At 39.9% G+C, this 27,204-nt stretch overlaps 1 protein-coding gene and 1 pseudogene across 1 annotated transcript in view; one reads left to right on the forward strand and one right to left on the reverse strand.

Moving 5' to 3' along the window:
* LOC149198671 (uncharacterized) overlaps positions 1-27,204 on the reverse strand; it is a 153,592-nt gene that overhangs the window by 77,629 nt on the left and 48,759 nt on the right. The gene's annotated exons all lie outside the window — the stretch shown is intronic.
* The window catches only part of LOC149198672 (protein phosphatase 1 regulatory inhibitor subunit PPP1R8 homolog), a 28,233-nt pseudogene continuing 22,260 nt past the window's right edge, over positions 21,232-27,204 (forward strand).

Raw genomic sequence — 27,204 nt, forward strand, 5'->3', positions numbered from 1 at the left:
GGGGCAGAGAAGGAGCAGATTAGAAAATCAACTTTCTGAGCAAGGGAGGCTCACTATGGGGGTGACCCAGTTCCAGCACAGAGCTTGGAGCAACCAATGTTGTTCAGCACTAGGAACAGCTGGGTCACTGTGGGGTTTGATCATCTAGTTGCTGAATTTGCCAGAATATCTGTCTCCAGAGAGAGGTACTTCAACCAGGATTTTTCTCTGTTGGGTGAGCCATATCTGGCACCCTAGTTGTATTCAAGAATCTGCTTAATAATACAAACCCTCTATATGTTGCACCAGTTTTCCCGAATTGGGTTTTTCAAGGGACAATTGACCAAAAATAACGATGTCCCTTGTGTGATTGTCTCGGTTTATTTCAGTTCATAATAGGTATGTATGTGTAGGCTGCAATAGTGTTTACATCGATATTTATGTAATTAAATAACTTGTTAATGCAAAAACAAAGCAAGAGATGTTAAACCAAAAATTGTAGTAGGGGTTTCTGATGTGTGGATTCAGAAATTTTCACATGGTATCAAAGGGATTGCAGATCATAGGCGACTGAATACACCAACCAAGAAATCCAGAGAATTTGTAGAAGAAAAGAATTTGTCCTGAGTGACAGCGTTGTTCCAGAGCCGAAGACGTAGAGGGAGTGACGCAGTGCAGAAGAGGTGACACAGAGGCTCACGCAGTGCCTGTGTTAACACTTTGAGCCAGGTGAGGGTGGTGCAGTAGCTGGGAGGAGTCGACACAATAGTTGCGTCATCCGTCAAGGGTAGTGCAGAGGCAGAGGGGGGCAGGTCAGGCTCACGCAGAGCCACATCATCTTTCTGAGCCAGGAAGGATTGATGCAGTTGGCCAAGAGGAGTTGATCCAGCCCACGTAGTGATTACATAGAGCCTGAAGGGCTCATATTCTTCAAGTTGTCGAGGCTAAGGAAGATGAGCATATTTTCGATTTAAGGAGCTAGTGGGACACTGTTTCTGTTGGTGCAGAACAATGTCTAAGGAGATTGAACCAAGGTAGAGGGAATTATTGCCTTGACATATTTCTAGCCAAGGAATCTAGATCCAGGTTGCAGCAGCAAAGGAGGATTGGAGAGAAGTGATTCGACAGTTGGCCGGAGGATTTCCAAGAGAGAAATCAGGACTCAGAGGGAGTCTAGAGAGGAGATGTTCCTGAGAGGGTTTCTTGCGCCCAAGGAATCCAAATCCAAGTCTTGCTAGATTGACGATAGGAGAGGGAGAAGAGAACCAGTTCTATTTTTTAGCAGAGATGGCAATGAACGGGTTGAGGGATCAGGACATATTGGACAGAGTTGTTGACATAGATTGTCATTGATGTCAATATGGAAATGTTCGAGGAGCCAGAGGCAACAAACAGAGCCATCGGAGGGAGCAAATAGGAGCCAGAGGAAGCAAACGGAGCCATCAGAGGGAGCAAACAAAGCCATCGGGGGAAGCAAACAAAGCCGTCGGGAGAAGCAAACAGAGCAAACAAAGGAGCAAACGGAGCAAACAGAGCTATCGAAGAGCATATATGGATGCATTTATACTATCAGGAGCTGTCGGAGCCATATCAGGAGTAAGTATGCCAGCCAATGAAGAGCAGAAGAGTTAAAGGAGCAGAGCATAGAGAGGAGCGGAAAGGCAAAAGTTTATATATGTGTGCGCAGAATACACTATCGGAGGTGAAACTCACATATATATGCCATTTACATTATTGGAGGCAGAAATCACAATTGCATTGGAATACACTATCAAAGCGGGCATATATATATATATATATATATATATATATACATCGGCGATAAGTTAATCCGCGGTTCGGCTATGTGCCATCACCCCAAACCCTTGACAGCGACATATATATATATATATATCGGCGATATGTTAATCGGCAGTTCGGCTATGTGCCATCACCCCAAACCCTCGACAGCGATATATATATATCTATATATATATATATATATATATATATATATATATATATATATATATATATATATATATATATATATATATATATATATATCGGTGATATGTTAATCAGCGGTTCGGTTATGTGCCATCACCCCAAAACCCCGATTGCGATACATATATACACGGACCTGCTACAACATTGTGCTATGGGTTAATAATGTATCACATCTGCCCATCGTAATGATACACAAAGGGCTGTCCTCCTACAAGTGCCGATTGTGATTACACTGCAGACCCGATACAGTATAGATGCAGGTGTAATAATTCTTGAAGTCCACCCTTTAACGTTTTTGCCTGTTTTTCTCATATTTCCTGTGTATTTGAATATTTGCCTTGCGCGGGGTTTGGAGGCAAAAATACATTAAGGAATGCTCCCGATAGTTCAAGAGGCTGAACTAAAGCCGATTGCGATTGCAATTGGGACGTGGCACGTCCATAAAACGACAAAGTCCTGTGATTGACTGTAATTATTGCAACAAGGAGCGTTGTTACAGTTTAACATGAAACATGATTTCACTGTGTATTTATGGACCGCTCTAATGAATTTACGTGTCCCTGGAGTGTCGGTGAACTCGAACAGTGCAGAGGAAACCACAGCAACGAAGGAGGGAAGCCGAAGGATCAAGCAAGGCAGAGGAAACTACAGCGACCAAGGTGGAAGCCAAAGAGGCGGTGGCAAGTGGAAACGAATGGTCAGAGGCATCGGGGATACATAAAGCAGGAAAAACAAGGAAATGTGTGTGTGTGGATGCATAATCAGAGAGAGAGGAAGCCGAAGAACAGGAAAGAGGTAGGAGAGGCTAGAAAAGCAGGAGAACAGGAGAAAAGCAGAAGCTCAGCAGGCGTGGGAGCAAAAAAATGTAGCGAAACAGTTTATACTAGGTTTGGGTTGGAGCCCAAGAGGTTGGAGCCTCAAAACTGAATAGAATTGAAATTATTGGGAGTTGGTGCTCCTAAGTGCAGAACTATTGCAAGACAGAGTTGGTGCTCTAGAGGTTGGAGCCTCACTGAAGTCTAAGTTGGAGCTTGGCAACTAATTGCAACCAATATATATATATATATATATATATATATATTGTATTCATTTCATTGCACTGTTTGTGTTAATAACAACATTAATTCCAGCTAGCTATTTCTGTGTTCCATATATATATATATGCTTTTGGTAATAACAAGAACAATTAAAAAGAAACACTGATTCACCCCCCCCCCCCCTCAGTATTTCCAACAAGAGCTTCCAATTTTATCATCTGGAAGGCCAGGATCCTGGCAATCCTGGATAAAAATCGCATCAAGGACTATGCCTTGAAAGTTAGTTGTCCTGGTTGACGTTGATGCAACCAAGAAGTATGAGGAGGCCCAGGCAAAGACAAAATGCATGATCCTAGACGGGGTCAAGGACCATGTAGTACCACATATTGTTGAGAAGGAAACAACAAGGGAGATGTGGGAGACCCTGACAACCTTGTAATAGGGCTCTTCCGTGCAATGGAAGATGTTATTAGAAAATCAGCTGAGACAATATCAAATGTAGAAAGGAGAGGAGATAGATTCCTTCCTTTTCAGGTTGCAAGGGATTCACGACGAGCTGACTTCCGTGGGGTCTACACTAGATCTAGAGTTCATGGTCAGGGCTACCCTGAATGTAGTCACCGAGGACTGGGAGACATTTGTCCAAATCATTTTGGGCAGAGCAACTCTCCCCAGTTGGGAGGAGATGTGGGCATCTCTTCGACAAGAAGAGCTCAGGAGGTTGACCAAGGTCGAGAGTAACGACAAGGGAGCCCAAATCAAGAAGGAGGAGGAGGAAGATGTAGCTCTCGCATCAGCGGGACAGCAAGGGCAGCGAAAGAGGAAGAAGAAGGACATCTCCAAGGTCAGGTGCTTCAACTTTGGGGAACTGGGACATTATGCCACTCAGTGCCCCAGGAAGAAAGGCAAGGGAGAGGCTTCTCACTCAAAGGTTGCTCTAGCAAAGGTGGATAAGGACGTCGATGATGACGATTGTGCCATGAGTGCTCATGTGCCTCTGGAGAAGAGGTCGGGCGACATGGAGTTGTAGTCAAGAAGACTACATATGGGCAGGATCCTTGAGGTGCCCAAACTCTTGGATCACATACGGCTACGGGAGCCCTTAATGACAGTAGAAAAGTGATAGGTGTTAGTTGGAGTGAGGTGTAATGGAGCAACAATGGCAAAGCTACAGTGCCAAAGTCCATAGCAGCGCAGTAGAGGTTGCAGCAGTGTGAGAGGCACAGAGTAGCTTGCAGTAGTGCAGTAGTAGCAGAGGGTCAGCACATTCTAGCGGCAAAGGTAGCTTCAGCATCACGAGGCATCCATACTGACCAGGATGTCAGTGTTTGGGTGAAGTGTCAGTTACTGACTTCTCAATAACTGAGTTGTAGTGCAGCAGTTAGCTGTGGCAGTGCTATGGGTAGCATGAGGTAGCTTTTTGAGAGGGAGCTGCAGTACAGATGTCGTAGTGGCAGTGGTAGAGTCATGGGCAATGGTACAGGTAGCAGCAGTGCAATAGACGAAGGGCATCAGGCCAAGCATCGGCAACACAGAGGACCAATGCAGAGGAACAGTGTAACGTTTCTATGGTGCAGTGTTGTTAGAGCACATTCCTCGCTAAAAAGGGAGTGTTGATTTTGGGTAGCATTAGATGTGCTCTAGCTCTGAAATTTTGCGGAGGGGCTAGAACACAAGAGATCTCCAAGTCCCAGAAATTGTTTGGAGAAATTCCACCGAGATGAGGAGTTATTAAAATAATTAATATTTTTAATGGGTTCCTAAGTCTAAACTTAGGAAAATAAAAATATTAATGTGTATTAATAAGAATATGGGTGAGAATGTTCTAAGTGACGAGGATCAAGTTTGTTTTAATATTACCTGTTGATTAAGGACTTAATCTCGACCGTTGATTCGTCAACAGGAAAAGTATAAGAGGATGCTTGAGGGTCAGTTAAAGATACATCGAGGAGATCAAAGAGTTTGATTTTTCTGGGCGAGGTTTGCTGGGAAAATCAAGCTAGTGATCTGAGTTGTAATGAGAGGCAGTTCGGCAAGGGAATTTCTGTCCAAGGCCGAAGAATACATAGCAGAGAGGCAGAGCAGCGCCAGGAGGGCCAGCGCAGTCCCAAAGAGGGTGTCGTAGAGGCCGTAGGGGTTGACGCAAGTGACGTAGAAGCCGTAGGGGTTGATGCAGGTGACGCAGAAGCCATAGAGGCTGATGCAGGCCCTTAGAGGCAGTGCTGGAGATATTTGTGCGGAAAAAGAGCAGATCAACAAATCGACTTTCTAAGCAAGGGAGGCTCATTATGGGGGTGACACAGCTCCTAAAGGAGTGACGCAATTCCAACGCAAATCTTGGAGCAACCATCGTTGTCCAGCATTAGGAACAGTCGAGTCATTGTGGGGTTTATTCATCTAGTCGCTGAATATGCCGAAATATCTGTCTCCAGAGAGAGGTACTTCTATGAGGTATTTCTCTGTTGGGTGAGCCATATCTGGCACCCTAGTTGTATTCAAGAATTTTCTTAATAATAAAAACCCTCTATATGTTGCACGGTTTTCCCGAATTAGGTTTTTCCGGGGACGATTGTCCAAAAATAACGATGTCCCTTGTGTGATTGTTTCAATTTATTTCAGTTCATGATCTATATGTATGTGTAGGCTGCAATAGTGTTTACATCGATATTTATGTAATTAAATAACTTGTTAATGCAAAGAACAAGTAGGAGATGTTAAACTAGTAATTGCAGTAGGGGTTTCTGATGTGTGGATTCAGAAATTTTTACAGTGAACTCTTAAACATCGCTCGGAATTGAATTTCCTCTAGAGTTGAGGTGACCCCTACACCAATGGCTAAAATGTTTGCCTCTTGTCTATGCTTATTCTCAACTACCTCTAAAGTCACAACCTAGCTGAGATGTGAAGACCTATCTTAGTTGGGAACCCTGATTCTCCAAGGCGCCCTATCTTTGACATCAAGACTCTCACTCTTGACTTGGTCTTGTAGTTTAAAAATTTCTTTACACCCACTGACTCGAAAGGGGGGAAGGAGAAGCCATAATGGATGACATATTTTCGGGAAAAATAATAAAGTCTCTGAAAAACCAGAAACAACCTCTTTTACACGTAAAATAAATTGGGATCCCTTGTTCCCCCTGGAAAAATGAATGCCTAATAAATAATGCCAATGAACATATAAGAAAACAAAGTTAAATAAAGGGTAAAGTATTGAGAAATACTTCCTGCATAGAGCGGTGATGTAACAACTTCGTCGGGATATTGTCTAGGCTTGCTAGAAGCAAAGCAACACCAGATATTTATAATTACAATATCGAACTTTCACTGCCCATACACTATTATCCGAACCCCCATTTTGAGTCATTGGAAACACTCTTTGTTGTTGTGTTTGGTGAGCTAAGTCAAGATAGTGAGGTACTTTTGATCAACACTTAAGGGTAACTTGGAGATGTCAGTGAGACCCATGAGCTTGGAACAAAACACTCGCAAGGGGTGATTGCACTCTAAACCGAGGATGAGCAGAGACTCTAAGGTTCTACCAATGAATCGCCAACTGTTGTAGACGCTGCAACAACCCCAAAATTTGACCTACTTCAAAATTTTGGAGTCCCGCTTCTCACACAACGCTCACCCTCATTCGCATCGTATCAAGGTTTCATATCCTCAACACCGAGTCAAGTTCACCTTTAGCACTTGAAAAATTTTCAATCTGCAAGTCGGAGCCTGAATTTTTCCATAAAGTCGCAAGTCACATCTTGAAGCTATATTAGGAGCTTAAAAGATGTGACCTGCGACCTCTGCCAATCATGCCCCATTATTCCCAAGTCCCCAAGTCGCATATTCGCTTGGTTGCATTACTCGGAATTTCATAAATTAAGCGACCCAAGGACCTTGCAACTTGTACTGATCATTAAACTCAAGTTGCAAGGTCGCATAGTTGTGTATTTATTAACCTTATCTCTTGTGACCTGTCCTTAATTACGACCTTGTGACCTTCAAAAACATTAAACCCTTTAGTCACATAATCGTTGCGTCACAATTTATTAGAGATTATGATCTGTAACCTCCCTTGGGTTGTGATCCCCTGACCTCCAAACCCGCACGTTCAACCCTTTCCATATATACACCCCTTGCCTCATTTTTCACTCATCAAATTGTTGGAGTGCTCAAAACATTGATTATTGATATAAATTATTGATTATCCAACTTTCAACTTTGGATATAAATTATTGATTATTATAGTGACGGTACATTGCATAAAACTTAATAAATAGCAAATCATTAAAATCTAGATGAGAAGTACCGATTTGAATTCATTATATAAATATAAAAATAATATTTTATTTTTTCCACTTTTATATATATATATATATAAATTAAACCATATATAAATAGTGTAATCTATTATTTAAATCATTAAAAACTTTAAAGTTTTGGAATTTCAAACATTTTAAAAACATTTCTTAGTTCTATAAAAATAATTTCAAAACAAAAAACTCAAGGTTAAGAGTTCGTCTTCCTTAGATGTAAGGAGACATCTAGGTAATAGCTCAAGACACAAGCATTTGACATAAGTGAAAACCTGCTACTTACATAGCACCAACGGGTAATTCCAGGTGGTATGGTTTTCCTTGAATAACAATAATGAGTTAACCTACATTCAAGGATAACAACCAATAATAACTATTCCACCATTAATTTGACAACTGAATTATGATAAATCAATATAACATCAAGAAAAAATCAATATAACCCGCTCTATAAAAATATGAGATGATATCATGCTACTCATATGAAAATTAACACATCCTCCGTTGCCTCCATAATTTTTTAAATTACATCCTAGTTACTTCCAAAACTCTTAATTTTCAATGGCACCCACGAGGGCACGACATGACATGGCAGGGACACTCATTCCAGCGGAGCCATGAGAGTCGTCCTGGAAACACCGGTATCTGCAATATATGTTCTACATTGTCACCTTCAGCCTCAAGTAGAGACAATCCCTCCAGAAGCACATGCCTCAACATACGCCTACACACGGGCATATCTTTCCAATCATCTGGCAGGGTGGACCGATGATGCGTCATCGTAATTCCATACACAATTTATTATTTTATAATAGGCAGTGAAGATTAATAACATTGTGTGTCACAACTTATTTCAATAAAATATCCAGAAATTTAATTGGACACGAATACAAAGGCCTAGATAATTGGAACACTTACAACCTTATGTGTTATTGCATATGTAATACTCTCAAGGCGAAGCGACCAATGCCCATATATTCCATATTGTTCCATAACATATCTGGCCAAATCCCTAAGTTGGTCATGCATTTTTATCTTATTTTCACCATCCAATTCCACCATAAACCTGATTTGAAGGGTTAAAAACCCCCGTAAACCATTCCAACCTTTTCCGTTCCATATTCCTATGGTCGAATCCTTGTTTTTTCCTATAAAAAAGTGGTTGATATCCAAAATTATTTGTTTATCCTCATCAGAGAGTCCCTCATAAACTATTTAAAGGCTCTTCTTTATCTCTATCTCAAGTATTGTTTGGTCAAAAAGATGTAGCATCCCGGTCAGATATTTGTTGTTCCCCCAAAAAAAAGTCCCCAACACTTTCAATAGTAAAGGAAATCCATAACATTCCCTTAAAACCATATCTACAAAATTTACAAACTCTCGTAGTGGATTTGTCTGGAAGAAGGCATGCCAGCAAAAAAGTGCTTCTGAATCTAGTCCATTTAGTCTTGTCAGATGGTAAATAGATGATTCCTTTATCCCTGCACTAATAAGAACATCCTTGTGACAAGAAGTAACCAAAATCAAACTCTTGGGGTGAAGGACAAACTTAATTGGCATGAACGCACGAAGTTGATCCAAATGATCAACATCATCTAATACTATGACATTGTGACAAGACCAGAGATTCTTTTTTGTTGGAAAAGTTGAGGAGGATAGGCACAAAATAACACAAATAATTCACACACAATAACACAAGTTGCGGCTCTTCTATTGATCACAAAAAAACTTGATGATTACAATGAACCCAGTGAGGGGTATTTAAACCTTTTTCTGATTAGTGACTCCCCTAAAATAATTTGACATGCAACCACACACTAAATTCAACTTTATTCAAAATACAGCTTAACTCAACTTGACTCAGTTTATTGACTCTCTAAATTTAGCCAACTCTTCAGGCAGGAGTAATTAGCTATTTTAACACTCCCCCTTAATTATGACCGCTAAAATAAGACATGACTCAGGAGAACTCAAACATGCCTATTGGTATATGTCTCACCTAGGCTTACAACACCCAAATTTCTTCTGTAAAAATCAAATACATATTTTGCTAATGGCTTAGTAAATATATCAGCGAATTGATCTCTCGATTTACAAGTCTTCAAATGAACTTCTCCATTGCCCAAAAGTTCTCTAATAAAATGATATCTAGTATCAATATGCTTGCTCTTTTGATGAAACACACTATTCTTGGATAGTGCAATCACTAAGTTGTTGTCACAATATATTGTTGTTGATCCTTGTTGTTTCTATGTGAGTTCATCCAATACTCTTCTTAACCATACTCCTTGACATGATGTTGATATTGTTGCTACATATTCTGCTTCTACTGATGAAAGTGTCAAAATAGGTTGCTTCTTAGACTCCTATGAAATCACACCTAAACCAAGATGGAACACTTAACCATAAGTGCTCTTCCTATCATCCAAATTTCCTGCAAAATCATTTTATGTATATCCAATCAAATCCTTCTTCTTTGTGCTTGCATAAATTATGCCAAAATATCTAGTTCCGTTTATGTATCTCAGAATTCTTTTCCCTACTCTCCAATGTGTCTTTTGGAGTCTCCATAAATATGGAAATCAAACTCACTCCTTGCATAATATCTGGTCTTGTAGCTTTGAGATACATGAGGTTGCCAACCAATCTTTTGAATAGAGTTGGATTGACATCTAATCATTCATCATCCTTGCTTAACCTTGTCCCTGTTGCAACTGGCGTAGGGGCAGCTTTACAATTTTCCATCCAGAATCTTTTCAACAAATCTCTTGCATATTTATTTTGACAAACAAAATTCCTTTTTCAAATTGTTCAACTTCTATTCCAAGAAAATATTTCATGAAACCAAGATCTGTCATCTCAAATTATTTCATCATGGTTGCCTTAAATTTATCTAACTCAAGGTCGCCTATAAAAATGATGTCATCAACATACAAGCAAACAATCAAAATATGTCCATGCTCATTTACCTTTGTGTACAAGGTAGGCTCATTATTGCTTCTACAAAATCCATTCTTGATCATGTAGCTATCAATTCTGCTATACCAAGCTCTAGGCACTTGCTTGAGTCCATAGAGCACTCTCTTCAATGTGTAAACTTTATCTTCTTTAAACCTGGAGGTTGCTACACATTAATTTCTTCTTATAGAATTCCATTCAAGAAGGTTGATTTCACATCCATCTGATATACTTTCCACTTGTTATGAGTTGTTGTGGCTAATATTGCTCTTACAGTATCCAATTTGGCTACCACAGAAAACATTTCTCCAAAGTCTATTCCTGGTTGTTGCGAGAATCATTTTGCAACAAATCTTGCTTTAAATCTATCAATTTCACCTTTCTCATTCACCTTGTCTTGTACACCCATTTCACACCAATGAGAACTTTATCCTTTGGCAAATAAACCAAATCCCATGTATTATTCTTTTCAATAGCTTCAATTTCTTCATCCATGGCTTGCACCCAATTTTTATCTCTGGTTGCTTCTTCAAACGAGGAAGGTTGGAATGACAATAATGGAAAGTTTGAACTAATGTCCAAATCATCATAAATATCTTTCATATTTCTCATTTTTCTCTTACCATTGCTTGACTCATCCCCTGATTCACTGCTTGGAGAATTTTGATCTGTTGATCTGCTTGAAGATCCATGCTGCTCAGAAAATCTTGGAGTCATTCCTAGTGTGACTCTGTTTGGTGTCTTCAACTGTGATTCTTGTTGCTCCTTTTCTGCTACAACCTCTTCTTCCATAAGTGGCACTTGTGCATCAACTGTCTTGTCTATACTCCCATTCCATGACTCTTGTTCTTTGAACACAACATCGCTGCTAATTATCGTCTTCTTGGTGATAGGATTATACAATTTGCAAGCTTTTGATTGCTCAATATAACTAATAAATATGAATTTTTCACTTTTATCATCCAACTTGCCTCTTAGCTCTTTAGGCACATGTGCATAAGTTACACATCCAAACACTCTGAGATGAGATATGTAACAAGACATACCTGACCATGCTTCCTCTGGTACTCTTTTCATCAAGCTCTTTGTAGAAATTTGTTTATCACATAAACAACACATGCAATTGCTTCTACCCAATACTCATTATATAAGTTTCTTCCTTTCAACATGCTCCTTGCCATGTTAATAATTGTCGTGTTCTCTCTCTTTGCTACACCATTTTACTGCGGTGATTATCTAGTTGTAAATTGTCTTCTGATTCCATGTTGTTTGTAGTAATCATGGAATGCCTTCGAATCATATTCTCCACCACAATATAACCTCAATACCTTGAGTTGCCAATCACTTTGGTTCTATGCTAAGGATTTGAATTCTTTGAACTTTGCAAAAGTTTTAGAATTCTACTTTAGGAAGTAAACCCAAGTCTTTATGCTATAATCATCAATGAAAGTGAGGTAGTAACAACTACCACCAATCGATTGTGTCCTCATAGGTCCACACAAGTCTGTATACACCAGCTCAAGTGATTTCTTTGCTCTGTATGCAACTCCCTTTGGAAAACTCTCATGGTATTTCTTTCCCAAGATGCAACACTCACAAGTACTAGCAGGTTCTTTGATGGGGGGTAATCCTCTGACCATCTGTTTCTACTGCAACAATCTTAAAATAGAGAAGTGTAAGTGTCCAAACCGAAAGTGCCATAACCAATAATCATTAGAACATGCAACCTTAAATGAACTAACCTGACCATTGTAATTCATGATTAGAGGAAAAGTTTTTTCCTCGTCATCTTCACCTTTACTATCAATTTATTTCTTGGGGGCTTGTCATACATAAAAGACTCTTGTCCTTAAAAGATAACTTTGTATCCTTTCTGTGTCAATTGACCAACAATTATTAGATTATGTTTGAGACCAGAGACATAATATATCTCTGAGATTTTCTTCAGCTCCCCCTGCTTGGTCAAAATGTTGACCACTCCTTTTCCATCTACATCCACAGTCTTGTTAGTCCCCAACTTTACCTCTGTCTTCACAAATTGATCCAAATTTGCAACCAAATTCTTGTTTCCTGACATGTGGTTATTGCAAACATTTTCTAATAGCCACACATTATCAAAAGGTTCATGCATGGTATGGAAATATAGGAACATGGAGTTAGTATTCTCTGTAATGACATTAGCTCTCTAGTTTCCTTGATCAACTATCCTCTTACTATAATCACGGGCATAGTGACCAAATTTATTGCAATAATAACATCTCACCTTTGATTTGTCAACTCTTTTATTATTGTTGAAGCTTCTGTTGTTGCTTCCACTTTCATGTTCATGCTCTTCTCGGCCATGTCTCTGGCCACCATGTCTTCCGCCTCGTCCTTTGCTTCTCGATCTCCTTCTGCCTCGACCTCTGTCTCTTGAAATAGAAACCTAACTTTTGAAAGCGGTTTCTAAAGTGGAATCCTTATTTCTGTCTATCCTTGCCTCATGTGATAGAAGTGATCCCATCAACTCATTAACTGTCAATGATTCCAAATCCTTGGCTTCTTTTATACCACAACATCCACTTTGGAAGACAAAGATATGAAGACCTTCTCAACCACTGTTTGATATTTAATACCTTCACCATAAATTTTTAACTGATTTATGACAGTCATGACCTGATTCATGAATGAATCGATGTCCTTTGTCTCTTTCATCCACAGACTTTCAAAATCTCTTCTTATATTTTGCAACTTATCAATATTGACTTTTGCCATACCTTTATAGCTTGTTGTCAAGGTCTCCCATGTTGTCTTTTTTGAAGATGTGATCATAATTTTATGGAAAACTGCTCGGTCCACTCTTGTTGAATAAGCTGCAACACTTGTGCATTTTTCTTTTTGTATTTCTTCCATAGTTCCCTCTCTGCATTAGTGAAATCTTGTTGTTCTACTTCATCTTTAGGTTCTGAAAACCCAAACTAGACATGATCCCAAACATCATGAGCCTTCAACATGGTCTCCATCTTAATGGCCCTCACATCATAATCATTCCCTGTAAACAATGGAAAATGAGGCTGGAAATTTGTGAAAGTCATATTTCTTTAAAAAATACTCTTCAAATAATAAAACCCTCTTTTGCAAAAAGAACTTTATAAGCCCTTTTAAAAAGCCTTTTTAATAAAGCTCTTTCTCAACAAAAAAAGACTGTAAGGCTTTAAACTTTCAAAACCCCTTTCTAAAAAACCTTATTTTAAAAAATAATTAAAGAAAAAATTTCGAAACACTTTAAGCCTCTCTATCCCTTTTGCATATAAAGTTTCTGTCTTATAAGGATGGTCACGAACTTCATATTAGACACCAAAAAAAACCCACATAACCTTTAAAAATTTATAACTTTGACTTTCAAATGTGACCCCATGTGACTCCTTTTTGAAACTTTGGAACGATGACGTTTAGGTGCTTTAATGCTTCACGGGGTTTGCGTACCCCCAACACACATCAAATGCGGAAATTTCCTGTATTTTCAAAATCATAAGTCTGGTTTTTGTCCAATAGCAGCATGCGGTCATATTACCTCTTATATCTCATCATTCATCAGAAGCACAGAGCTAATTGCAGGTAGCCGCAGGTAGCGCAACTTGTAGGGAGGGTTTGGAACCGTTTGGTTTTTGTCCAATAGCAGTGTGCTTTAGCTTTTGAAATTCTCATTATTTTTTAAGATTTTGGAGGAAAACAGGCCTTCGATTTTTGTATTTCGTTGCAGATTTGTTCGTTTGAAGGTTTCTCTTGGAATGACAATGAGTTCTCGTTTGTTCAGTGCAGTTGTTAGAGCAGTGTGAGCAGTGTGGTCAGCAGTGAGAGCAATGAGCAATGAGCAGTGTGAGCAGTATGGTCAGTAATGAGAGCAGTGAGCAGTGAACAATGAGCAGTGTGAGAGCAAGGAGCTTTTATGCAGCAGAAGTATCGAGCAACAAGTAAGGAGCAGCAAATGCATTCAAACATGACAAAGGAACAAGAAATTTCAGAACATGTGGAGACAAATGATTTAGGACAAGTGAAAATTGCATCATCCGCCAAAGCTGGGAAGTGGGTTTAGGTCAATGCCAAACAATATCGAGGCATTTTAAAACGAAGAATAGCCCGTCTAAAATGGGAGAAAACAAGGAAGAAACGGTCTAAAAAAAAGTACTCGAGCCCTTCGCAAAATGCACTCAAACAGATCTCCTCTACAAGCACGTGGCAACAAGAAGTCCAGAGGAAAATTCATTGATTATTCTGCCTTAAATAGTCCCACATCCACACCTCTCACTTGGTCATCTGATCTTTAGGTGAAAGAATTGTTAAATGCAAAACAAAGGTCGGAGGTTTTAGAAGCTAAAGGGTAGGAAAGAGATCATAAAATTCATATAATGACAGCCAAGAACAAGGCTTTAGTAGAAAGAAATAAAGTTTTAAAAGAACAGGTGGCATTGCTACAGGAAGCTCTCCTGATAGGGAAGACAGAATTGCAACACATGAAGGGGGATGTGCAAAACATAAAGAAATCTGTAGTGGAAAGTACAGAGGTGGTGAATGTGAAATCATCTCAGGATAAAGGGAAAATGATTGCCCAAATAAACAACCATGAAGAGAACACAAAAGAATAAACGAAAGGAGATTCCACCAAAGTTTCCAAAACTTGGGCTCAAGTTATTAGCAATTCTGCTAATAAGGAATGAGAAACAAATATTCAGGTTGGCAACATGCAAGATAGTGAAGGCAAGGAAAGACAAAATCGGGCAGCAAACATAATTATTAAAGGGGTGAAAGACTATGGGAAAAATGAATGTACTCTTGACCTTGCAAGAGACTTCTTGAAATACAAGTTGATATGGCAAGGACAAATATGCCAAGCATGGAGGGTGGGTAAGTTTAACGGGGACAGAGCCAGGCCCATAAAAGTCATTATGCCTAGCTTGCGTGATAAATATATCATTCTAAGTAAGAAACATCTCTTGAGGGGTTCTCGTTTTTTCATAGAAGAAGATTTAACTGTAAAACAACAACAACAAAAAGGGAGGAAATTTTAAAGGTTAAGGCAACAAGAGATGAAAGCAAGAGAGCATGGATTTATAAAGGCAAAGCTGTGATAGCGCGATTTGGACCTCCTTCCAAAACAGAGTAGCAAGATGGTAATAAAGAAGAGGCAACAAACTCTTCAAATGGAAATCAGAAAGCAAGGTCAATATGGGAAAGCAAGGACAAAGACTCAAATGTGAGTCTTGCATGTCAAAATAAATAGCAATCAAGTCATACCAGGGTTTCCTTAAGATTAGTTTGTTGGAACTGCAAAGGTTATCCATGGAGACGAGGACCTAGGTTAGGGCCTATTGCAGAAGATAGAGACATAATTTACCTCATAGAAACACATGAGCATGAAAGGTGCAAGACACCTCGGTTTGAAGGATATTGGAAGATGGCAGTGTGGAACAAGGCAGCAGGGAATGGCAAAGGGCATAGGGGTATCATGGTTTTAGTAAGGGAGAAAGAAGGTCATCTCATTCAGTTAGAAAAAGAAGACTCAAATAAGCAATTCATTTAGTTTAAAATATCAGAAAATGGAAACCACATCAGAATTGCAACATGCTATTTTGCGCCACAGGTTTCAAAAATCTACAAAGGTAGAGGGCTTGACCACAAAGATCCATTTGCAGCTTTAAAAGTAGATATTGCAACATATTCACAGCTAGGTGAAGTCCTTATAGTGGGTGATTTCAATGCTAGGACTGCAAGTGAGCAAGATAGCATTCTTTGTTATAAAGATGATTGTGACCCTATTTGGCTTACAGAAGAAAGTAATCATCAGTGGGAAAGAATTTCAGAGGACAAGGGCTGCAATCTCTTTGGTGAACAATTGCTTATTCTATGTGGGGCCTTTGATTTAGTCATTTGTAAGGGCTTGACTAGATGGGCAAAGTCCGATAATTTCACTTGCAATACTTACAATGGAGCAAGTGTGGTAGATTATGTAATTTGCTCGCATGGTTTGTGTGAGAAAATGAAAGAAGTTTTGGTTGGAGATCAACTGTGGGATTTGAAATCAGATCACAAGCTAATTTATTTATGTTTCTCTTGGATTGGAAAGAAACAATTAGTCAAAAATTCAACATGTCCAACAAAATCTCCCACAAGGCAGAATTCTTTTAACCCTAGAAAATTGTAGTACCTTCAAAATGACGCTAGAGAGGCTCTTTGAGAAGGAGAAAATTACAATTCACAACCTTCATAGTCATGAATTAACACATGTAATTCAATGCGCACTTGCAAAGTGCAAAAGAACAAAAATTAAGAAGTCTGAAACAAATTGCTTTCTGATTAATGCTTGGTTTGACGAGGAATGCAAAAAGGCAAGGAGAATGTGGAAAGAGTCAAACAAGGATAACATAAAGCTCAAAGCTTACAAGCAGTTATCAAGCAAGAAAAAGTCCAATTTCATGGTTTCAAGGAGGGAAGAACTAATCTTCCTTGGGAAAACTAATCCCAAATTATTTTTGAAGGAGCTTAAACCGAAAAAGATACAAATTGGAAATAATGTTACAGCTTCTAAATGGTTTGACTATGCAAGACAACTCTATGAGCAGGTTCCCAAGGTTGACCCTCCCCCCTTGGTCAACACTGATACTAAACTCTTCACAGTACAAGAGCTAGAGATGAGTATCAAAGAAGTTGGGTGTTGGAAAAGAAAAAGACTTAGCTAAACTCCAAGCAGAATATCTAAAGTGGGGCTCAACGATTCTTGCTCTCACATTACAAAAATCTTCAACATCATCATACAACAAGGGCTCCCCACAAATTGGACAACTAGTCTAGCAATACCTCTTTTCAAGAGCTGTCACATCAATAATCCCTCCAATTATAGGACCATCATGATAAACCCTTTGTTTGCAAAGCTATTTGGAAGCATGCTAGAAAACAAAATTAGCAAGTGGGCAAAAGAAAGAGATAAGTGTGCTAAAGGACATGCAGGTTTTAGACCTAAACATTCCACAGTTGATCATTGTATAAATTTAAGGCACATCATTGAAAAAGTTTGAGAGAAAAAGGAAGAAGTCTTTTGTTGCTTTGTTGATTTCATAAAAGCGTTTGACTCGATTCCTAGGGATAAGCTTTGACACGGAATGGAGGAGCTTGGGGTTCCTAAACATTTGAGAGCAATTGTGCATAGGCTGTATGAAGAGGTGAAAGTCAAAATTAGAACTTCAGCAAGCATTCCTGAAAGTTTTAGAAGCGATATTGGGGTCAAGCAAGGTTGTCCACTATCTCCTACCCTTTTTGGTTTATATATCGACAAGCTTGAAGAGTGGTTAAATTTGCAAGGGGGTGATGGTATCTATTTGGGCAAGTTTGTTATAAGGCTTCTTTTGTATGTAGATGACCTCATTTTGATTGCTAAATTGGCTCTTGGTTTGCAAGAGCACTTATTATCCCTTGAGCATTTTTGTAGGTGTGGGGATGAAAGTCAATATCAGCAAAATGAAAGTAGTGGTCTTCTCTAAGAAAAGAAAACATAACCAGCATAAGTTCTACTTTGAAGGCAACATTCTGGAAGAAGTTGCGGATTACAAATACCTCATAATTGACTTCAACAAAAATCTAAGCTAGAATGGTTGTAGAAAGAAGAGAACTTTGGGGGGTTGGAAAGCATTTTATGCTTTTCAAAATAGGTGTATAGAAGCAGAGTTATGGGACTGGAAAACCACTCAAACTCTTTTTGGGCTTCTAATGATTCCAATGATTCTCTATGGTTGTGAACTATGGGCCAGCAGTACATCCGACATGCAGTGGAGACAAATTGAGAAAATTTAGAAGCATTTGATTACAAACAAATTTAAGATTAAAAGTGCAGTTCCTTATGATATCTTGTTAAGTGAAACAGGGACTGCTCCTATTGAAGCAATTGCTATGGTGCGAGTCATAAGGTATTTAAAAAAAATTGAGCAAATGGAAGAGGGTAGATGGCCTAAGGTTGTCTTTAATGATAGATTGTGCAAAAGCAAAAAACTTGGAAGCAGCAAAATAACAAATGGTTTAGTAAATGGGGTAATGGCTTGAATGTGTGTCCCATAAACAACAAAGAGATAAAAGCTTTTGTTATGGAAAAGTTCCACATGTGTACTTGGGATAAGGAGCTAGGAAGAAAGAAAAATTACTATATTGAAATGTTTAATCCCACTCATAGTCATCAACCAAAAGCATACATAGAGGCCAATATCCCTTGGAGAGCCAAAATTATTATTGCTCAGTTAAGGACTAATTTTCATCAACTCCTTTGTGAAACAGTGCGCTGGAAAAGGCCAAAGGAAGTGTGGGAGGAAAGAGCATGCATTTTTTGTTCAAATACATCAAGCAAATGAAGAAGCAATATGTCCCATAGGCTATCTTTAGCCTTGTGGATGTTAAAAATAATTTATTTCTTTCTTTCTATTAACAAAGTGCGGATTTTAGGGCACAGATCAAACTAATTGCAGAGAGTTGTTGCGCGCGCACCTGTGACCTAGCCCCTACCTCTCACGCTGCCTCCTGCAACTACCCGACCTGGCAGCCTATTGCTATTGGGCTCCCCTCCCTCCTACTGGCTCTTTCCCTCTGGCCCGTTCTTTTTGGGCTGCTCTCTGCTCTCTGCCCTCGCGCTTGGCAGCGTCCTGCTGCTGAGCTTCCCCCTGCTCCATGCCTCTCCTGACTGGGGATGGCTCCCCTTCTTCGAATGAAGAATCCAATCAAGAAGCAGCTTTTGCCTCTCTAATAGCAGAACATGGAGCTCCAAAAGCCAGGCCACCCTCAAGAAAATTTGTCAAAGAGCTAGATGACATACCTAAGATATCCTTACCTCCAACTCTCCCTCGGAAAGCAACCATTTATCTGGCTGAACGGGGATTGGTTGGGCAATTTACTGGTCTGTGGCCCTCCCCAAGAGCAGTCCAAAAATGGGTGGAGAGAAACTGGAGCGCCAACATACAAGGGAAAATCGCTATTAGGTTCTGCGGAAGGGGATACTATACATTTTTATTTGAATCCAAAGAAGACAGGAACCTTATATTCAGGAATGGACCATACTTCATGGATTCGAGAGGCTTGTATTTGAACAGATGGTCTCTGGACTTTGACCCCGAGATGGACATACCAAACGTTGTGCCGGTTTGGGTCAGGCTGCCGCATCTCCCTCTCCACTGTTGGGGTGATGAGTCGGTCAAAGCTATAGGGAACGCGGTAGGCAAGTATATTGACAGATGTGAACCAAAAGATAACATGCACACTTGCGCCAGAATCTGTGTGGAAGTAGATTTGGGAAAAGGACTACCGGAGGCAATAAAACTCAAAGTGGATCAATGGACGCACATCCAGCAGCTGGACTACGAAAAAATTCCCTTCAAATGCAAAGTATGTCATGAGTATGGTCATTTCGCAAATAGGTGTAGCAAACTAAAGGATGTGGAGACAGTTGAGAATGTAGAAGCCCAAGAAAACACTTGGGAAAAAGTGAAAAGGAAGAAACCTGGTAATAAACAAGCTTCCCAGAACCCCACTCAACCTCATGGAAACACTACTTCTACCTCGAACCCCCCCATAAACCCGACCCCTTCGGTCGATCCGTCCTCTAATCCTTTCGAACTCCTGGACAAAGACCCTCCATCCCTCCACTCCCCCTCCCAGCCCAATGCTATAGCCAGTATCTCATCCCCACCCCTCAGTCCCTCTCCTCCCCCCCTCTCCATCAACTGAATCCTCACTAGAAATAAAGTCAAAGAAACAAACAATGCTTTGGAATAGCCAAAAAAAGCGGGGAGAAAATCCAACAAGGAACTCAGAAATGAGGCAACAGCAAAGGATATGGCCATTGGCACCCAACAATCAATGGACTCCTTCCTTGGCAAATAGAAAGGAAGTGGGGAGAAAACGCAGCAGAAAGAAAAGGTTGGGAACCATCACAAACCGAGTAAAAAATGATCTTGGTCTCTTGGAATAGTAGGGGGTTGGGTTCTGCTCTAAAACTCAACGCAACAAGAGACCTAATAAAGCAGGAACAGCCTGATATCTTAATTATCCAAGAGACCAAAATCAGCAACCAAGAGATTCAAAACTTGATAGCATCACAAAAAAATTATGAAAGAATAGCCATAGACTCCAGCGGGTCCTCAGGAGGCATTGGCACGTTGTGGAACAAATGGAAATGGGAACTTGTCAGCTAAAAACTCAACAGCAGTTGGGTCAGGACAGATTTAACGAAGAAGAGCACAAACATCAAATATACCATTATAAACATCTACTCCCCAAATCATTACAGAGACAAAGCTTTATGTTGGGAGTCATTAAAAGAAGAGGTACAAGATGTTCAAATAAATAATCTAGTCATTGGAGGTGACCTAAATCTGATAAGAAATATAGAGGAGAAGCTAAGACGTAAATACTTTGGCGACCCTTCAAGAGCAGCCTTGGAGGATATTATTGCTAAGCATAAGTTTCTGGATATCCCTCCAAGCAATTGGAAATTCACATGGAACAACAAAAGAGCGGGTGCTCATAATATAAAGGAAAGGCTTGACAGAATTTTGATTCAAGAGGATATAGCAGCAAGTTTTTCGTCCATTAAAAGCAAAATCGTGCATGCTTCAGCTTCTGACCATAAGTCGGTCGTGCTCATTCTGGACAATTAGGAGAATCAAGGCCCGATCCCATTCAAATATAGCAAAATTTGGGACAGCAAGGAAAGCTTTGGGAATATAATAAAAGAAAGTTGGGACGCAGAGGTGTTGGGCTCCCCACAGTACGTATGGGAAACCAAGCTAAAAAATGTGAGAGCAAAAATTAAAATGTGGGCCAGAGAAGAAGCTCTCAGGGACAAGAAAAAAAAAGAAGCAAAGCTGCAAGAGAAACTGGAAAAGTGAAACAAAGGAAAAGAAAGTCAGCAAGACACTGAACAAGACAAAGCCCATGAAACAGAAATGTTTTTGGCCCTCTACAAGCAAAATAGACACGAAGAGGAGGAACTCAGGCAAAAGTCTAGATGCCTCTGGATTCAAGCGGGGAACAAGAACACTGCTTTTTTTCACAATAACCTCAAGATTCGACGAGTGGGCAATCAAATTGACAAAATACAAGTGGAAGGACAGGAAATAACGGGAAGAGAAGAAATAAAAGAGGCAGCTCATAATCACTTTAAAAACCTCCTCACAGCTGGGGAGCAGCAAGTGGACAACGCTGATTTTCTTCAGCAAATCAACAGCAAAGTTAGTGAACAGCAAAACAGTGAGCTTGAAAAGGAGGTAACAGCAGAGGAAATAAGGGAGGCAATATGGAGCATGCACCCAGAAAAAGTTCCAGGCCCTAATGGATTCACCATTGCTTTCTATAAGAGCCATTGGGAGACAATTAAAAAAGACTTGGTCTGTAAGATTAAGAATGTCTTCAAAAAACACAAAGTGGGAGAAAAACCAAAACCTCTCATTTGGCCCTCATCCCCAAAAAGCCAAATCCTACCTCCTTCAATAGATTCAAACCAATATCGCTCTGCAACTCCTCTTACAAAATCATTACTAAGATTTTGGCAAACCGCTTTTAAAAAATTCCACCTTATATCATCTTTGAAAACCAAGGGGGCTTCGTCCCAAAAAGGCAAATAACAGACAATGTGATCCTTATACAAGAAGCTATCCATAGCAGCATCCAAAACAACGAAAGAGGGATGGTGACAAAGATGGATATGGCTAACACTTTTGATCGTGTTTGCCATCGCTTTCTTGTTGCAGCTCTTCAAAAGTTTGGCATTTCCCCCAAATTTATTGGGATCATTGAAGCGTGCATCTCCAATCCTTGGATTGCAACGTTAATTAATGGCAGGCCCAGCAGATACTTTCGCAGCACTAGAGGGTTGAGACAGGGTTGCCTGCTCTCTCCCTTTTTTTACATCATTATGGCAGAATCGCTTAGTATACAGCTGGAAAATCAGAGAATAAGAAGGGAAATCACTGGTATTAGAATAGCTCACGGGGTTAAAGAAATAAATCACTTGCTCTTCGCTGATGATATACTCCTGATTGGGGGTGCCTCTAGTATTATAGCCAAAAGGTTCAAAAAAGTGTTAGATGACTTCCTAGTTGCATCTGGAGGTCTATTGAATAATAAAAAATGTAGAATATACACCTGGAATGTGCCAAACAATATTATGCAAAGGATCTCGCAAATCATGGAAATCCCAGCTCAGCAAAAATGGAGTCATTTCATATATTTGGGGTTACCGCTGGCCAAAGAAGGGATTAAGACAGAGATTTGGAACAAACAAGTAGAGAAAGTGGGGGGAAATTCAAAGTTGGGGAATGATGTGGTTAAACTTGGCTGGCAGAACCATCTTAATCAAAGCTCTTCTCTCGGCTTTGCCTATTTACCAATATGCCTTAACTCTGGCCCGTGCTAGTATTCATAAGCAAATGGAGCTTATTATCAGAGGCTTCCTTTGGCGGGGTGAGAGGCAAGACTCCAAAAAGTTCAGATTGGTTCGGTGGGATCAAGTGACACTTCCCTTCGACTTTGGAGGCATCTCCATCCGTCTTCCAAGCTTAACAAGTAAGGCTCTTGGTATCAAGTTTGTCTGGCACATGCTAAATGGGCGAGATCAATGGTGGGGTGAAGCCTTGGCTAGGAAATATCTTAACGATCAAAGGTCCATGCTACTCAACGAGCTGATCCCTGATCGTCCTTGCACACAAATTTGGAATCTTATTAAAAAAACTATTCCTCACATTAAAGATAAAATCTCAAAAAAATCCTGGGAATGGAGAAAACACTTCCATTTGGAATGACAGAATTATGGGTACAACTCCCTTAAAAAGAAACCACAACTTGAGAGACCTCCAAGACTAGTTGGAGGAGAAGGGCATATCCTCCTTATTCTCTATCTCGAAGTGGGATCAAAATAGATGGATTGCTTGGAAAAAGCCTCCTCTTCCAAACCGTCTCTCTGCCCAGTGGGAAGAGTTGAAGGCTCTGCTCTATGGCTCAGCTCCGATAAATAAAAAGTGTATGGACAGCGATATCTGGGATCCTAGTGGAGGAACTTACACTGTCAAATCTGGATACAATTTCCTCCGTAACCACAACAACTACGATAATTGGAACCTCTGGTCAGCTGTTTGGAAGAATGAATTCCTTCCTAAAATCAAGTTTTTCGCTTGGACCTTGCTGAAAGGCAGGATACTTACAGCTGAGAATTTGAGGAAAAAAGGCATCCATGGGCCTTCAATGTGCGTTCTTTTCCAAGAAGAAGAAGAGAGCACCCAACATCTATTCTTGAATTGTGTTGTAGCTAGACAGTGCTGGAAGCAAATAATCAGCCCCATCGATGTGAATATTGACACGATTAAGCAACTGTCTCCTTTAAATAAGAACTGGACACATAGCTACCCTTATGCTAAGAAAAAGAAGGCTGCCATTATGCGTGTCTGGAAATGTCTCCCCTCCACCCTTTGCTGGCACATCTGGTTGGCAAGAAACAAATGCATCTTTAAGGGCAAAAAACCTAGCTCAGGTTCTATTCTAGCCAAAACTTGGGCCCAAATTGAGGAAATGGTCAGCGCTAAAGGTGTGCCACCAATGGCTCAAACTAGTTGGCAACAAGTAGAAAAGAACTGGTACAACAAAATCCCCCTAGATGGCCCAGCTAGGAACCATATTCCAAAGACGACCGGAAGTAACCATAAAACTAGAAGCTTCGGGGCAATGAAAGGGAAATAGAGGGGTGGATCAAAAACCAAAGAAGCTACATTCTCTTCTTTGATGGAGCCTCAAAAAACAACCCCGGAAGAGCTGGGGCAGGTGGGCTAATCCTGGATCAGCAAGGTGACACAGTATCCAAGTATGAATGGGGGTTGGGGACTCTTTCAAACAACAGGGCGGAGGCTTATGGTCTGCTTATGGGCACCAGCATCCTCACAAAGCTTCAGGCGAAAGACCCAATCATCATTGGTGATTCTGCAATAATAATAGCTACCATGGAAGCAGGAAGAGATTTCAAAAATCAAGCCTTAAATCAAATTAAGAAAAGAATCAATGATAATGTTAATCTGCTAGGGAAAGTGGTATACAAGCATGTGTTAAGAGCTCATAATCAAGCTGCAAATGCTCTCGCCAACAAGGCAGTGGACAGAAGGGTAGGGACAGCCAGGGAAAATCAGGATGTTTATGACAAACCAATTCCATAACCAGCCTACGATGGGGAACTGGCTCATCATTCAAGGATTGGTAAACTATAACAGTCAATTTAAAAAAGGGGATAACAGTACAGCGCAGATTCAAATGGAAATTCTCCTTCATATGCCTGACACGAAAAACTTAGAAAATCTGCCTAGAGCTGCAAGGAATATCTCCTCTGAACAGAACCGCAAGCATCGTATTTTGCTGCAGGATAATTCCCACCTTCAAGTTAAGAATGTTGGCATTATGATGAATGTGTTGTACTTGATGGCAACCCTCTTGTAGCAGAACAACTCACTTATATATGGTAACTAGATGAATCTTCACAAGAGATATCAGATGTAACATTAATACATGGTAGTTGTGTTAACAGATGTGATGCAGGGAAGTTCAAAGGAAATGACAGTTCACAATGCAGCAAGTTAACATTATGATACAGGTGTTGTCCTTGATGATGAAGATCAAAGTACTACAGGGTAACAATATTGAATCACAGTTCAGGCTCACAGAATGAAAGAAAAAGAGTTATACGCGGGTTTACCTTAACCAAGTTGCGTATATACGCAGGTTCATTGAGCAGAAGACGCGTATGTGTATACATGCACTTTCACGCACAGAAAAGCGCGTACATGTCGGAAACTAAGTTTTTGGGTCCATGGTATTTTGGTATTGGTCCATGGTATTTGGTCCGAGGTATTGACCCTAGGTATTTAGACCAAGGTATTGGTTCTAAGTGGTTTTGGACCATGGTATTGAATAAGGCCTAAGACTATAAAAGGAGGAGAAGATCATTAGGCAAAGGCACTGAAAAAGTCTTGAATATCTGATGAAGTGTGAAATCCAGTGTGCAAGTTATGGGTTTATGATGATTTGCTTGATCTGAGCCAAGGAGGAATCCCAGCGGTTGATGGAGGACAAGGTCTAATGATGGATCGAGATCTTATGGCTTGGAAAGAATAATCTCTATATGGTTTGATCATGCTTATTCTTGATCTGTATATTAACGCATGAAATGTTCTGTAAATACTATGACCTGGGTATAACTCAAGTTTGGAATAGCTCCAAATTATGAATGAATATTTACAGATGTATACACTGGTTGACTTTGATAAAAGTGCGTATATACGCAGGTTAGATACATCCAAGTAGTGTATACCATATGAATTATGATATTTGAAATTACAGGTGGTTCTGGTTGTTGATGCAAAGTTCTGAGTTCTGGTGATTGTTTACTGGTGTCTATATTCTGCATATTCAGATTGGTTGATTGTGTTGAGCTTCAGTGTTGATGGATGAGATCTAATAATGGATCAGGATCATAATGACTTATCTTTATGTGATCTAATAGACTGGATCTAGTTGCTAACACACGTATTATCCTTTTGTATGTAATGATCTGGGTATGTCTGAAGTCGGGAAGTGCAGTCAAGTTATAGGTAAGTATTTGATGACATATACGCTGGTTCGCTTTGGTGAAGTCGCGTATACACGCTGGTTCGACTCTTCCAAATAGCGTATGCACTCTGATGCATGATTTTTGATGATACAGCTAGCTCTGAATATTATTGCAGAGTCCTATGATCTGCTCTGTGTTCTGGTGACTGTGTGTCTGTTGACAGGGTTTCAGTGATTCAGTGTTGGGTGATTCAGAGATTGATGATTGGTTGTATCACATTGGTAATTGATTTTGAGCTTCAATATTGTTGATGGGTCCAATATGAAAATTGAATGAAATGTGGCCTTCAGATTATGGTGTTGTGCTTCAGGAGTACCCAGTATGAAAATTTATGAAACGTGGTCCCTGGAATAAAAGAGAAGGTTGTAGCCTTCTGTAGGTCAGCACCTACGTACTAGTACATCAGCCAGTACAAGAGCTAAGGGGGTTGTAGCTCCATTCCAGGGGAAGCTGGAGAACGAGAGAAGGTGGTAGCCTTCTGCAAGTAGAAGCTTGCGTACTAGTATAAGACTGCACCAGTACAGAAATATTGTAAAAAGAAGTTTCTTATTAAAAGAAGATAGAGACGAATTGCAGCAGGTGGTTTTCACCCACATTGGGTTTCCACCTTATATCTTGTGTTCATGTGTGCTTCTTATGTGTGATGATTTGTTCTGTTTTACTGCACCTGTTTACTGTTCATATGGTTAATAATGTGTTGATGCACTCATTGAAGATCAACTAACTGAATCATAAGTTTACTAGATATACGCTAGTTGCATTAATCACGGTTGCGTATACACGCGAGTATCATTAACTGAAGTAGCGTAAATGAATCTGATAAAGGAAATGAAAAGATTATTGATTTGATAATACTGATTCACCCCGCCCCTCCCCTCCCTCAGTATTATTTCCAACAATTGGTATCAGAGTAGGTCCTTTGGTAGAAGCTTGATCGCTTAAAGGAGATCCGTAGAACAATGGGAAAGAAGCTAAAGAAGAAAGCGCCTCAAAAGAAGAAGACATCTCAGAGGAACTATGACAGTGGAAGAATCGATTGGGGAATATGTGGAAGCAACACTTCAGATTTAGAATCACCTCAGAATGAAGATGAACAAGCAAAAGAACTATCAGGTATGAGTTTGTTATCCTCTAGTGATACATTTCTCCATCCACTTGAAGATGATGAAAGTGATAGCGAAACAATTGAACTTGCTCTTATGGGTGAGGATGAAAGATATCAAATAGAGACAAAATTTAAAAGGCTTACGGACAAAATTAAAGATCAACAAGA

This window comes from Pinus tabuliformis, chromosome 2_1 (assembly GCF_031772625.1).
Source record: "Pinus tabuliformis cultivar Carrire ecotype Pingquan chromosome 2_1, CPIR1, whole genome shotgun sequence".
NCBI classification, from domain to species: Eukaryota; Viridiplantae; Streptophyta; class Pinopsida; order Pinales; family Pinaceae; genus Pinus; species Pinus tabuliformis.